This window comes from Zalophus californianus, chromosome 8, assembly GCF_009762305.2.
Source record: "Zalophus californianus isolate mZalCal1 chromosome 8, mZalCal1.pri.v2, whole genome shotgun sequence".
Lineage (NCBI taxonomy): Eukaryota > Metazoa > Chordata > Mammalia > Carnivora > Otariidae > Zalophus > Zalophus californianus.
Window position 1 is genome coordinate 119,576,410 of NC_045602.1, and position 12,285 is coordinate 119,588,694.

The following is a 12,285-nucleotide window of genomic DNA, read 5'->3' on the forward strand; positions in this document are numbered from 1 at the left end:
CTTTCAACAACTTTTCCTACCAGACAGCAAAGATTTGCATTTAAGAATCCCTCTGATGGGCTCACCCAGTTCATAAGTTTCAGGGGCTCTGGTTCACCTCCGAGACTAGACGATGCCGGGAATCATGAAATCAAGGCCACTAATTCCTCATCTGTTTGCCAAAAGCAGTTGACTCAAGGTTGGCTTTGTCCATTAGACCTGCACTGTTAGTGGCAATTGGCTTTTTCGTCATCTTTCAAAGGTGCCAAGTCACACCCTCTCCTCAAAGCCTCTAGTGACCAGGGGAGCCTCCGCAGGGCTCCGTGGCCCTCTTAAAGGTTCAGAAAGTCAAAACTAAATGAAGATTAAAGGTTTCCAAAGCTCATAGCCTCCCCCAAAACTAAATAAATACAGAGCTAGATTCAAATGGTCAGAGCTGTTGGTGGTAAGCATGGGGGATCAGGTATCCCCTGGCATTCTGTTCTATGCTCAGTGCCTAGAGGCTGATCTGAAAGGTGTGGGGAGAGTTTCCTGCTTCATTATTTCAGTTACTGCTACACTAATGCTGCATGACAAAGCACTCCAACCTCAGTGGCAAACAACAATAAGCATTTATGGGTCTGTGGGTTGGCTAGGGTTCAGCTGATCTTGGCCGGGCCAAGCTGGACTCCAGGAGGTGGGTTGGGTTCACAGCTGCTGCACAGAGCTTTGTTCTTGCACCAGAAGCTTACCAAGGCATAGTCCTCTAACAGAGAGTGGGAGGAGCACAGAGGACAAGCGAACAATTTAGCACATTTGAGGCTTCTGCTGGGTTGTGCCTCCTGTTGTTCTGTGGGCCAAAGTGAGTCCCATGGCCAAGCCCAACATCAACAAGGTAGAGACATAAATTCTTCTGCCATTAGGAAGGTCCTGTGAGTTACATGACAAAGGGTGAGGTGTACAATCTTAATATGAGGAAGTAAAAATTAGGACCAACAGTGCAGTCTACCCTATTTACCCAGAGGGGTTTGGAGGTTGAGATACTGGAGTTAAACCTAAGTTCTGTGCGAGTGAAATTTCTTATATACTTATTAGGGAATATCTCAGAAATGGTTGGCCTGGATCAGCAGGAGGCTATTTATAGGAGGAATGGAGGATTCTTATGAAAATGAGCTCCTTTGGGGTTAATGCAGAGCTAGGCCAAGGAGCTTTCCCAAGTAACAGAACCTCCATCTTTGAAGGAAGGGGTAGTTCTGATGACTGTATGATGGAGTTCTCTGGTTTTGTCCCCCATCTGGCCCCTTGCTCACCATTGCCTCACAACTGGTTCCTGGAGGAGAGTGCATTGTTTCAGTAAGACTGCGAGAAGTCGAGAAGTTGGGCCTAAGCAGCACTATTGTGAGTCCTTCCTGGGGAGCTAAATCTGGAGGGGGTAGAGGGGCTTTCTCTTCCAAACCACAGCCCCTTACTGTGGGGCTTTGAAATCCTAGCATCTGCAATGGTTGGGCGTGGCAGGGGGGTAAGGACATGGAAGTGCCCTGTAGCAGCAGAAACAGAGTCCCAGGGAAGCAGCGGTGCCCACGGGACTCGGCATTGGTGCCCCCGTCTAGAATGATGGATGCCGAATGGGTGGAGAGGCAAGATGGAGGGAGGGAGGGGTGAGCATGCCCTCCTGGGGTCTAGCGTTGGAGACAGTGCATGACTGGTCCTGACGGGCACTCTGTCCAGCACACGCAGTGGCCCTAGTCACACTAACGCCTAGGCAGTCCTCCCTGGGTGTTAGGGATATGATGGGTTAATTCAGTCCTACCAGGAGATGACAGGGATTGCAAACAATGTTTTCCAACACTAGTCCTTTGTTCATTAAGTGTCCAGAACATTCTCTGTGCCAGGCAGTATGGTAGGAACATTGAGTTAAGAAACATTTCCTTTGTTGCAGGTATTGTTGGTAATGGGGGAGGTGATGCCTGGTGGCAGGGGGGACGTGAGAAACCTCTGTACCTTCTGCTACCTTTTGCTGTGAACCTAAACCTGCTCTAAAAAGTAAAGTCTATTTAAAAAATTTCCTGTTTTGAGAAGCTCATTATCTAGTGGAGGGCAAACTACAGGCTGTGGGCCGAATCTGGCCCACCAAATCTGTGTTATAAATAAAGTTTTATTGGGACACAGCCATACTCATTCATTTACGTGTTGTCTTTAGCCGCTTTAGCACTATAAGGGCAGAGTTGAGTCGTTAAGACCAAGACTGTGTGACCTGTGATGAATAAATTATTTACTGTGGGTCCTTTTCGGAAAAAACTTGCCAATTTGTTGTCCAGTAAAAAACAAATAAATAAGCAATGACAATACAGCATAGTAATCCTGTGACGGAAGTAAGTACATGGCTTTGGGGGTGGGGTGGGGTCAGGGAAGGCTTCCTGGAGGAAGCAATGTCTAATCTGAGACCTACAGACGGGAGATCGCAGGCCAAAAAAAAGCATGAACGAAGGCCAGAGATAAGAGCAAAGGTGGGGTTTGGGTTTTGGTGTAGCTGGAAGTGAGGGTGAAGTGGGGGCTAAGAGAGGCCACAAATAGTGCTGGCAGCACGGCGTGGGGGGGGGGGGGCGGGTGTCTGATGGCCATAGAGGAAGTTGGCGCTTATCAGCAGTGGGGTGTGTTCTGACTTGTGCTAATGATATGAGTGCATTTTGCTATTCCCTTTAGGCTTGGATTTTATTGTTTCCAGTTTACAGATGGGAATGGATGTGACAGTAAAGGAACTGACTTTCATGGAGGCAGAGTGGATGGAAGGATGATTTGAGTGTGTTTGCTACATCCTGTGGGTGCCGGGAGTGGGTTCTGGTTAGAGGTTGGGGTTGCACCCCGGCCTTGCCTCTCGGCTCCCAAAAGAACAAGAGTAGCTGGTGATTCCTGTGGCAGCCTATCGAGACTTATTCCAGCTCCAGAGTGTCCTGTGCCCACACTCAGCCTCCCACGGGGGGCCGCCGGGGACAGGGTCCCTGAGCTGTGGGCTTACCTGCAGGTCTGACCCTCCTTCTTCCTCCCTTCCATCAAAGAGTGCCCTTCATCTTCAGGCCAATGAGATCTGCAAATCCACACTGGGGAAAAAACCCTGTGACTCGGAGCAGCCACTCTCCAGGGCTTGAGTGGGAACCACAAGCACCATCACTTGCCAGCTTGTGCCTGGGACAGACTTGCTAGGGGATCTCCAGACTTTCCCACCCAGTCCAGATACAGCCTCAGAATCCTGCTCAATATACCCTCTGTCGAGCAGCTGACATACTTCCCAACCCTTCCTGAATCCGGAGGAGAAGGGTTGGTTTGTGCAATAATTTCAGCACAAACCTACTCACTTCCCGCAGGCAGCCAACCTTTCCATCAACCCTGCTTTTGACCCAGAATTTAACACAATTCAACAAATGTTCACCGAGAATCCACTAAGTGTCAAGGAGCAGGGATGAATAAACATGGTCTCTGTGCCCTAAGGAGCTCACATTCTGAGGAGAGAAGTCACTGACTTCAGCTACCTCTCCACTGCGGTTCGGGGTGGTACTGGGCATGCTCCATGCCCAACTCACGCCTTTCCCCGCTGAGATGGGGCCATCCCTACATGTGGCCATGTGGCTGGGGACTCAGCACCTCGGACCGGGGGCTGGGGGAGGGGGGAGGGAATCCCAGGGGAATGGCAGCAGCTCGGGGTAAAAGGTGAAGTCAGGTTTGGGCCAGGCTGGGATTAATGAACAGTGCATCTGGCCTGAGCAATGGGTACAGCACCAGGGTCTCCGGAACTTTCTACAAAAGAAGTGTACTCCAGGGCTCTGGTCACCCATCTGCAGAAGGCACAGGGGGGGAAAGAGCTGACAAGCAAAGAACTAAAGTATCAGGGCCTCAGCCCCCAAACAGGAGCACAACAAGACAGAAACCAAGGAAGGGGAGTGGCCAGTCCATCTCTGTGCAGGGATGGACCAACGTGTCAGGACCCCTGCAGATTTGCCAGGCTTTAGAAAGACGCCAGTTCTAAGAAGCTTGGGGGCAGATTCCTCTGGTCCAGCCCCACACTGCCCAGACCTCGTTCAAGGACACTGGACAGCCCGGGCTTCCTAAGTTAGAACCCCCACAAGAGCCTCTGTGACTTGTCACGTTTTCTGTCCATCAAAACTCAATGGCCCTTTCCACGCTGTCTTCCTGCCCCCAAGAGCTGGTAGTCACATCATTCCCAGATGGGGCTCCCAGAGCCTTCTCAGACCTTGCCACGGCCTTTGACTACCTGCCTTTCCGTGGAGAGTTCCAGAATCCACTAAGTAGGTGCCATAAATAGGCAGAAAGGGGAATGTGTGTGAGTGTATGTGTGTCTTAGTCTCTACTTCCACCACACACACACACGCACACGGAATCAGATCTACTTCATCAGAATCAGTTTGCAAACTTCATTTCTTTAGGATGAAGAGAACAGAAAATTATTATTAACATATCAATGGCACCTCCATGCTGGGAACAAGATTACTCTCAAGCACACGCAAGCTCCCAGGGAGGCACAGACACTGTATTTTAAATGTGTTCCGTCTCCACATCCCGCTCTCCTCCACCCTGCCCCCATTCCCTTTTTATTTTTATTTATTTATTTATTTTTTATTCCTCCAAGCTTGTTTCTCTTGAAATTTCCACCTTGTGGTTGTGTACTGCTGACTTCACATTTGCTGTGGTGTGAACTCCACATCTGTGAATGGATGACAGGAAAGATTAATAGCCCTGCTCCCTTCTCCTTGACTGTGGGCCCAGCTAATGAATAAATAAATAAATAAATAAACAGAGCTCCAATCCCCTAAATAGAGACCCAGAGCCGGGGAGAAAACAGCCTTTTGCTGAATCCATTCTTTAAGGAAAAACCCAACCTCTAATGATCTCTGATTTACATAGTCGGCAGTTTTTCGCTAAACATTTTACAAAGACACAGAAGTTTGGGGTGGAGGGATTGCCCCCACGCTCTTGGCAGACGGAGGCTAGGGGCCCGAGAAGCCCACAAGCCAAGCGGACCTGGCACAGAGCATGGGCTGGTGATTAGAAGGAGCCCATTTCTCACCCAGACCATGTTAGGCCAGGGACCACTGAGCCAAGTGATGGCAGAGAGGGTGGCAAAGTGACCGCATGGGGGTCCCAGCCGTTGTGCTCACTTACCAGCCGGGAGGAAGCACGTGAAGCCTCATCAGTCAGCTCAGAGAGTCCATGCATATAATGTGGGAGAGATAATCCTTTCCCCTCCTGCCTCCCTTCTGGCTCCCAGTTCCCGTGAAAGAGAAAGCTCAGATGTTCAAGGAAGCTGCTTCCCAAACTTGAACGTGGGTACAAATTACCTGGACATCTTGTTAAAGTGCAGAGTCTGATTCTGTAGGTCGAAGCTGGGGCTGAGATTCATCATCTGCAACCAGTTCCCAGGGGATGCCCGGGCTGCCGGTCCAGGGACCACAGTGAGAGAAGGGACACACCGGGGGGTGCCGTGTCCCCTTGTCTGTGGCTCTCATCGGAGGACAGTCATCCCCTTCCTACCGACCTTGGGGCTTGGCCGTTACCCAGTTCTTCGACATCCGCTAACTCTACGGCTTGCTTATTGCAAGGCAACCTCCGCCCAAACCGGCAAGCACGTCCTGTCTGGAGCGGGCATGGAGAGTTCTGGCCTTCACTGGCTGCGTTTTAAAGGCCTCTCACTGGGTCAGTGCATCTTAAACAAGATCAGTTGTTTGATATAGAACATGCTGTGGCAGGGTGACCTGGTTGGGGGGCAGGCAGGTTTGCGGGCAGCAAAGGCGTCCGCATGCCCTGGTGGGGCTGGCCAGAGGCGGGGGTCCCCGGGGCAGTGGGCTGGATTCGTCAGAACGGCCAGGAATCTGAGGGGCCAGAATGCAGGTGCAGCAACCATCCATCTCAACCTGCTGTTCCTGCTGTTTATCAGCTCACTTCATCCTCTTTGATGACAGAGCAGAGAACATTGCGGCCGTGGCAGGGACAGACCCTCAATGCCGGACATTCTCTCACACTTATGGTCCCTCTGGCCTAAGGCGACTTGGTCCAAGGGAACCAGGTAACTCTCAGGCAGGCAGACTGGCCCACGCAGAGGTGAAGGGAGCAGACCCGGCTGACGCTCTGTCCTGTCTCAGTGCTCAGCTGGGGCACCGAGTGCGAGTCAGCTTGTGTAAGCCTTAAGTTTTAGGTTATGAATCACCCCAGTGAGTTCACCTTCTTACTCCCTGGATCATCATCAGGGACCCCCATCCAGCCAGGGGTAGCTGCTGCCCATCCCACTCTGTCCTGGGACCCCTGCCCTGTCCCCTCTGCATGTCCGACTATTTCTCAGAGCCTCAGTTTGCTCATCTGTGAAACACCTTCCTCCTGGCGCGGGGAAGGTAGGGTAGAAAACACTGTAAGGTGCCCAGGCCAGCATCACAGCCTGCCGTGAGCACGCGAACCTGGCCAGCAACTGTGCCTCCGCCCCCGGGCCCTCCTGCCCCCTCTCTGATCAGCTAACTTGGCAACGTCTCCCCAAGCGTGTTTCAGGAAGCAAATCCCATGAGATGCTTTGAGTGAAAAGAAAGTCTACAGTAAAAAAGAAATAATTTATTTTGGGGGGGGGGCAGCGGAAATTGCGTAACATTCGTCTCTCGAGGAGTGAATTGGTTTAACCTTTCCTGATTGTGCTTTACCCACACTTGTTTGACTGTGGAATGTTTTCACTTCTTAACAGCGGAGGTGTCGGGGCGGCAGCAGGTGACACTCTCCTCTTCCAAAACCTCAGCCTGAAGGTGTGGCTGGCGGCGTCCAGGGGCAGGTCGGGCACCTGGGGAGGCTATGTTTTGTGGGTGCAGGCTCTTCCCCACCCCCCTGTTCTAAGCGGTAGGCATTTCTCTCCTGTTTTTTTGTCCCCTGAGCTTTCCAACCCCTGTGGTTTCTCTGTGGTTTCAGCTGCCCACGCCGGGCATTTTAGGCTGTTCCCTTGCAGAGAAAGGCAGGGCTGACCCTTGCGGCCCCCCAGAGACGCTGCCCCGTTCAACTGCAGGGTTATTGCAGGGAGACAGCCCAGCCCACCAGTCCGAGACCCACGGAGTCTGTGACCTGCCCGCGTCCCCTCGGCATTCCTCGTTCCAGGAGCTGCTCACTGGCCTCCAGCTGCAAACATCACGCCTCCGCGGGGGCCGTTGTCTCTGCTGTTTGCAGGGAGGCCAGGAGGGCCGACAATTCATGCCCCCTGGGAGGTGCCCTCTGCTAGTGCCTGACGGGCTGCCGCGACAAATTTCCACAAACTTGGTGGCTTCAAACAACAGGAAGTCTCTCACGGTTTTGGAGGCCAGAAGTCCAATATCAAGGTCACTGGGCTGAAGTCAGGGTGTCAGAGGACCACGGTCCCTCCAGAGGCTCTAAGGGGAGGGTCCATTCCTTGCTTCTTCCAGCTCTGGCTGCTGCCTCCCTGGCTCTGGCTCCGGGCCGCTCACCTCTCTGCCTCCATGGACTTGTTGCCTTCTCTTCTGTTTGTGTAAAATCTCCTCTCTTCCCAGGCTGATTATATTTAAGGCCATTCCCTTCCCGTCCTGCCCGCCCCCCCCCCCCCCCGATAATCCAGGATCACCTCCTTCTCTCAAAAGCCTTAGCTTAATCATATCTGCAAAATCCTTTTTTTCGGCTCTATAAGGTAACATTTGCAGGTTCCAGGTATTGGGATCTGATCCCTTTGGGGGTCATTATTTCCCCTGTTACATGGGGGGCTGGAAGATAAACAACCAGCTTCTTGCCCCTTGGGTAAAATGATGGCAAGATCGGTTCCCCGCTGTCTCCTAGTGTTCTTGGGAGGAACAGAGGGGTTGCACCTCCGTTGTCCATAGCAACACAGGGCTCAGCAACACACTCTGTTGGTTTTCTTCCTCTCTTCCCCTCCCTGCCTCACTTCTGCACTCCCCTAACTGGTGGCTCCTGGGATCTCTGCCTAGGTGAACTACTTGGCCCTGAATCCTCCTCTCAAGTCTCAAGGTTTGCTTCTGGGGGACCCAACCTAAGAAACCCACCTATTGCCAGCCAACCACAAGCAAAGGCAATAACTTGTCAATTATCTTTCAAACTCCAAGAATCTGGATGTATGAGCCCTGGGGACACAGTGCTTGGAGCTTGGAGCCGTGAATGAAGTGGCTGGGTCAGCAACCACTCTGCAGGGACCTTGGAGCCTCCTACCAGCACGGCCGCACTGCTTCCTCTCCGTGTAGACATCGTTCAGCGGAGGGACCTCATCCCACCGTGTCTTCCTTGACGATTCACAGGGGAGCAGAAATCTTGGTGGGAAATAAAGAGCAGAGGTTCTACCACACCTGCCATCATCTCTGATGCAGAGATTTGACCTCCTCCAGACACTGGGGAAGCAGAGGCCTTCTTAAGCCAAGCAGCTTGCAAGCGATGTGAAATCTGATAGCTACTTAGAAGAAAGAAATTCCACACGGTGGATGGGCATAGCCCTGCACCAGGCCCAGGGAACCTGGAAGAACAACCGTGTCTCCACCAGCTCCCGGGGAGAATGGGGCCATCCAGTGGTATTTTGGGAAATGCTTTACAACTGGCTCTCTGGGGGGAAGAAAAATAAACAAAAGCCTTACTCTGTAACATTTGCCAATTTTTGTGGTGTAAATACTCCCAACGTGGCCAGTTTGAAGCTACCAACTTGTCCACTGGTTTGAAAAATTCCTGAAACTTTTGCAGTGAACTCTTACAAGCTGGTATGAGCTAGCTCTAGCACGTCCTTCATTTCCTTTATTTCGTTGTATTTTTAAAATTGGATTTTTATTTTATTTATTGGAAAGAATTCTTACGAAATTTTATTTAAATTTCAAACTTACAGAAAAATGCCAAAAATAGTAAAATAGACCACTGTATATGCCCTTTACCTCCATTCACCAAATATCAATATTTTGCCAGTGTTGCTTTATTTCTCTTTCCAAACATATACATTTGTTACTGTTTTTTTATTGTTGACTGTTGTTGATCGGTTGGAATGTAAGTTGCAGGCACAGGACTCTTGTTCCTCTGCCACTTCCCCTGCTTGTGTTCCCTCTCTCGCTGTGTCTCTCTCTGTCAAATAAATAAATAAATAAAATCTTTAAAAAAAAAAAAAGAACTCTTGTTCCTAAGTACTCTTTCTCTTGGACCCCACATCTCGGGTAAACACATTGATACAATATTGTCTAATTTGTATTTAAATTTCATCTGTTGCCTTAGTAATGTCTTTTATAGCAATAGCGGACTTTTTTTCAGATCCAAGATCTGACCCAGGGTCCTGTGTTGCATTTCTTTGTCAAGTGTCTTTTCTCTCCTTTAGTGTGATTTCCTCACACTTTTCTGTCTTCCCTGAAATTGATATTTTTGGGAAACATTCAGACAAGTTTTGTAGGATGTTTTTTCATTTGGGTTTATTTTAGCACAGGGATATGATTTTTAAATTTTTTGATAAAGAAATACACTATTTTATGTTACATAGTTACTATTCATTTAAATTATATAAGGGATATGCAAGAAAAAACAGATAGAAGGAAGGAAATAAGTATCATTCATTATTACCGTACCCAGAAAGGGCCACTCATGACATTTCATTGTGTATCCTCAGTGTGTTGTCTATGTGCACACACTTGTTTTTCCAGAGAGGAAAGTGTATGTTCATACTGATGCGTCAAGCTTTTTTGGTTAAAATATAATGTATGTCTCTCCGTATCATTCAATATCTCTCTACAACATCTTCCTATGGCTACAGAGTACTGATATACATTTATATTATTTCTAACTTTTCTTATAAAACTCAGTGCTGGGGCACATACTTGATAGCTTCCTTGGGAGAAATTCCCAGGGGTGGGACTGACACATCAAAAGGCTCGGAAACATTCAACAATTTTGGTAGGTATTGCTAAATTTTCTTTTGGAAATACACTAATTTCTGTTTCACCAGCAGCACATGAAAATTGCCATTTCCCCACATCTCCCACATCACTAGGAATTATTTATGTTAACCTTTGGCATGGACTGAAAAAGGAATATTTACTTGTTTTAGAAATATTTTATTATGGAGTATTACATTCGGAAAGAATGGAGATGAGTAAGAGGACTGCTTGTGAACCTAGCACTTGGCCAACTTTATCAGATCTTAATGTTTTCCGTTTTTGCTTCAGATTTCTTCAAGTAATAAAACACCACGGACATGTTTGAAGCCTCCTGATGCTCGCTCCCTGCTATGCTTCCCTTCCCGTTTTTCCCAGAGCAAATGCTAGCATGGGGTTGGGCTTGTGCCTCCAATGTGGTTTTTATCCTATTACTAGATACAAGTAGTTGTTTCATTCACAGTTCTGTGATGACTGATTAATCGAGAATGTTTGCAGATGCTTATTAGCCACTTGTACTCTCTGTTTTGTGCATTGACTGTTCAGGTCCTTTGCTTAATTTTGTTTTTGTTGTTACTCATTTCTAGGACGCTGCAACACTAGATCAGGCTTCATCTCTCTCTTCCCTGGTTTCTCTGCACCCCTAGTCTCTTCTCTTCTGAGCTTCTTATAACACAGATCTGGCCATGGCACATTACTCATGAAAATCCTTTAAGGATCCCCCACTTGTTTTCGGACAGAGTCCTGACTCCTTGGTGAGGCTTATGCTGATGTGTCCTGGCCCACCCTTTACCACCCCATATTCAACTATCCATCTTCCTGCGCATTCTCGCCACCTCCCAGGTCCTCCACACCAGCCAGCATTCTCAAACACGCCACCTGTTTATGACTGTGTTTTTGAACACTCCATTTCCTCCTCTTGGAATGAATGGCCTTACGGACTGAAAACTTTTATCCATCTGCCAAGGCCCACATGGACAGTCATCTGCTCCTTGCTTGGTGATCCCATTGGACCTTGTATAGATGGTTAGGACCACACTCTGGAGGACACTATCTGTGGACCCTGGATGCTAACTGGTACCTCGTGGTCCTTTGAATTCTAATGAAGATTGGTTGGAGCCCCTATCTTATGTCTAAAGTTTACCCCAAACCCTCCCAAGTTCTCTGCCTCTGCCTCCGGGTCTTCTATTCTCAAGGACACCTACTGCCTGCAGGGCTGAGGTCTTTGACTAACACTTGCAGATCCAACTGGGAAATAGTCCCTTCCTCGAGGCCCATGACTGACGCCACTTCTTCCAAGCATCCATGAGTGTGCCAAGTGTAACAGAACTGAAGTAAAGCTGTATTTTGGGGACGAGGGGCTAATGACGGGAAAACATCCTCTTCTTAAATAACTTCCAGCCACTTCGTCGTCAGAGCTTCACCAGATGTCACAGGTGCCATTTTTTCCAGCTTTCCCTCTCTTCCCTTCCGACTGTTTCCCCTTTGACTCTCTCCTGCCCTGGCCTCCCAGGAGTAAGGAACATTATCTTGCTTGTCGTGTGCAGAGAGGTTCTGTTGTTTTCCTTAGTTGACTCCCCGCCGTGCCTTTGGGTCCTCACTGTCCATCTCAGGTGGCTCGCTGAGCCCTTTGCACCAACACAGTCTGCCCCCTGCTCCTGGGGGGGCTAGCCATTAAGAGGTGCCAACCTCTGTCACTCTTGGATGCTTGTCTGTCGCCACCGAGGCCCTGGGGACCCCTGGAGGACAGAGAGGAGGAAAAGAACCAGCTTCATTGTGGCAGCAATGGTTATAAAGGATGAAATGAGATGTTTTCCTTCATGTTTCTTATTAGGTGTTGTGTTTTCACGTCTCCTTATTTTGACTGAATTGACCACACTGGTCATCGTGTAGACCCAGCTGTCTCTGTGTCTCAGGGCTTCTCTGGTTCTTGTGGCCTTATCTTCTGACAGCTGGCCCTCAAGGAAGGAGGTCAGTGAGCCCAGAGGCTTGTGCGTTTGGGAGCAGAAAGCTGGGCATGGCACTGCTTGGCATTGCAGGGTTAGGAAAGCGCCTGCCAGTGAAGGCGCTCCCTGGAGCTGTTTTGCCCCCGGCCTGACCCGGCCCATACTTGGCAACTACCTCCCTACTCCATTTCTTTGCCTGCCATTTCTGAGCTCCAACTCTGTGTCACGCTTTTCCTCATCACCTTCCTCTCCAGCACCTCTGCCCTGGATCAGTCATCCCGATCTCTTTGAGGTGGGTAGTAATTTTAGTCCCATTTTAGTGACGGAGAAATGGAGGCCTAGAGATGTTAGGGCAGAGCTAGGACACAAATCCAGCCAGTTCAGCTCCGTATCCTCTGCATAAAAGGTAGGACGGGGTGTAATAAGATGGGCTGGAGCCTGTGTCCCTTCTAATACACTACAGTTTCACTTTTTCTTAGGCCATC

At 49.4% G+C, this 12,285-nt stretch overlaps 1 long non-coding RNA gene across 2 annotated transcripts in view; it reads left to right on the top strand.

Annotated features, from left to right (window-relative positions):
- Window positions 1-9,046, top strand: part of LOC113937656 — a 28,388-nt gene extending 19,342 nt beyond the window's left edge. For both annotated transcript variants that reach the window (XR_003524671.2, XR_003524670.2), the window contains one exon: window positions 7,932-9,046. This is a non-coding gene — a long non-coding RNA (uncharacterized LOC113937656). The remainder of the gene's footprint in view (window positions 1-7,931) is intronic.
- The last annotated feature ends 3,239 nt before the right edge of the window (window positions 9,047-12,285 follow it).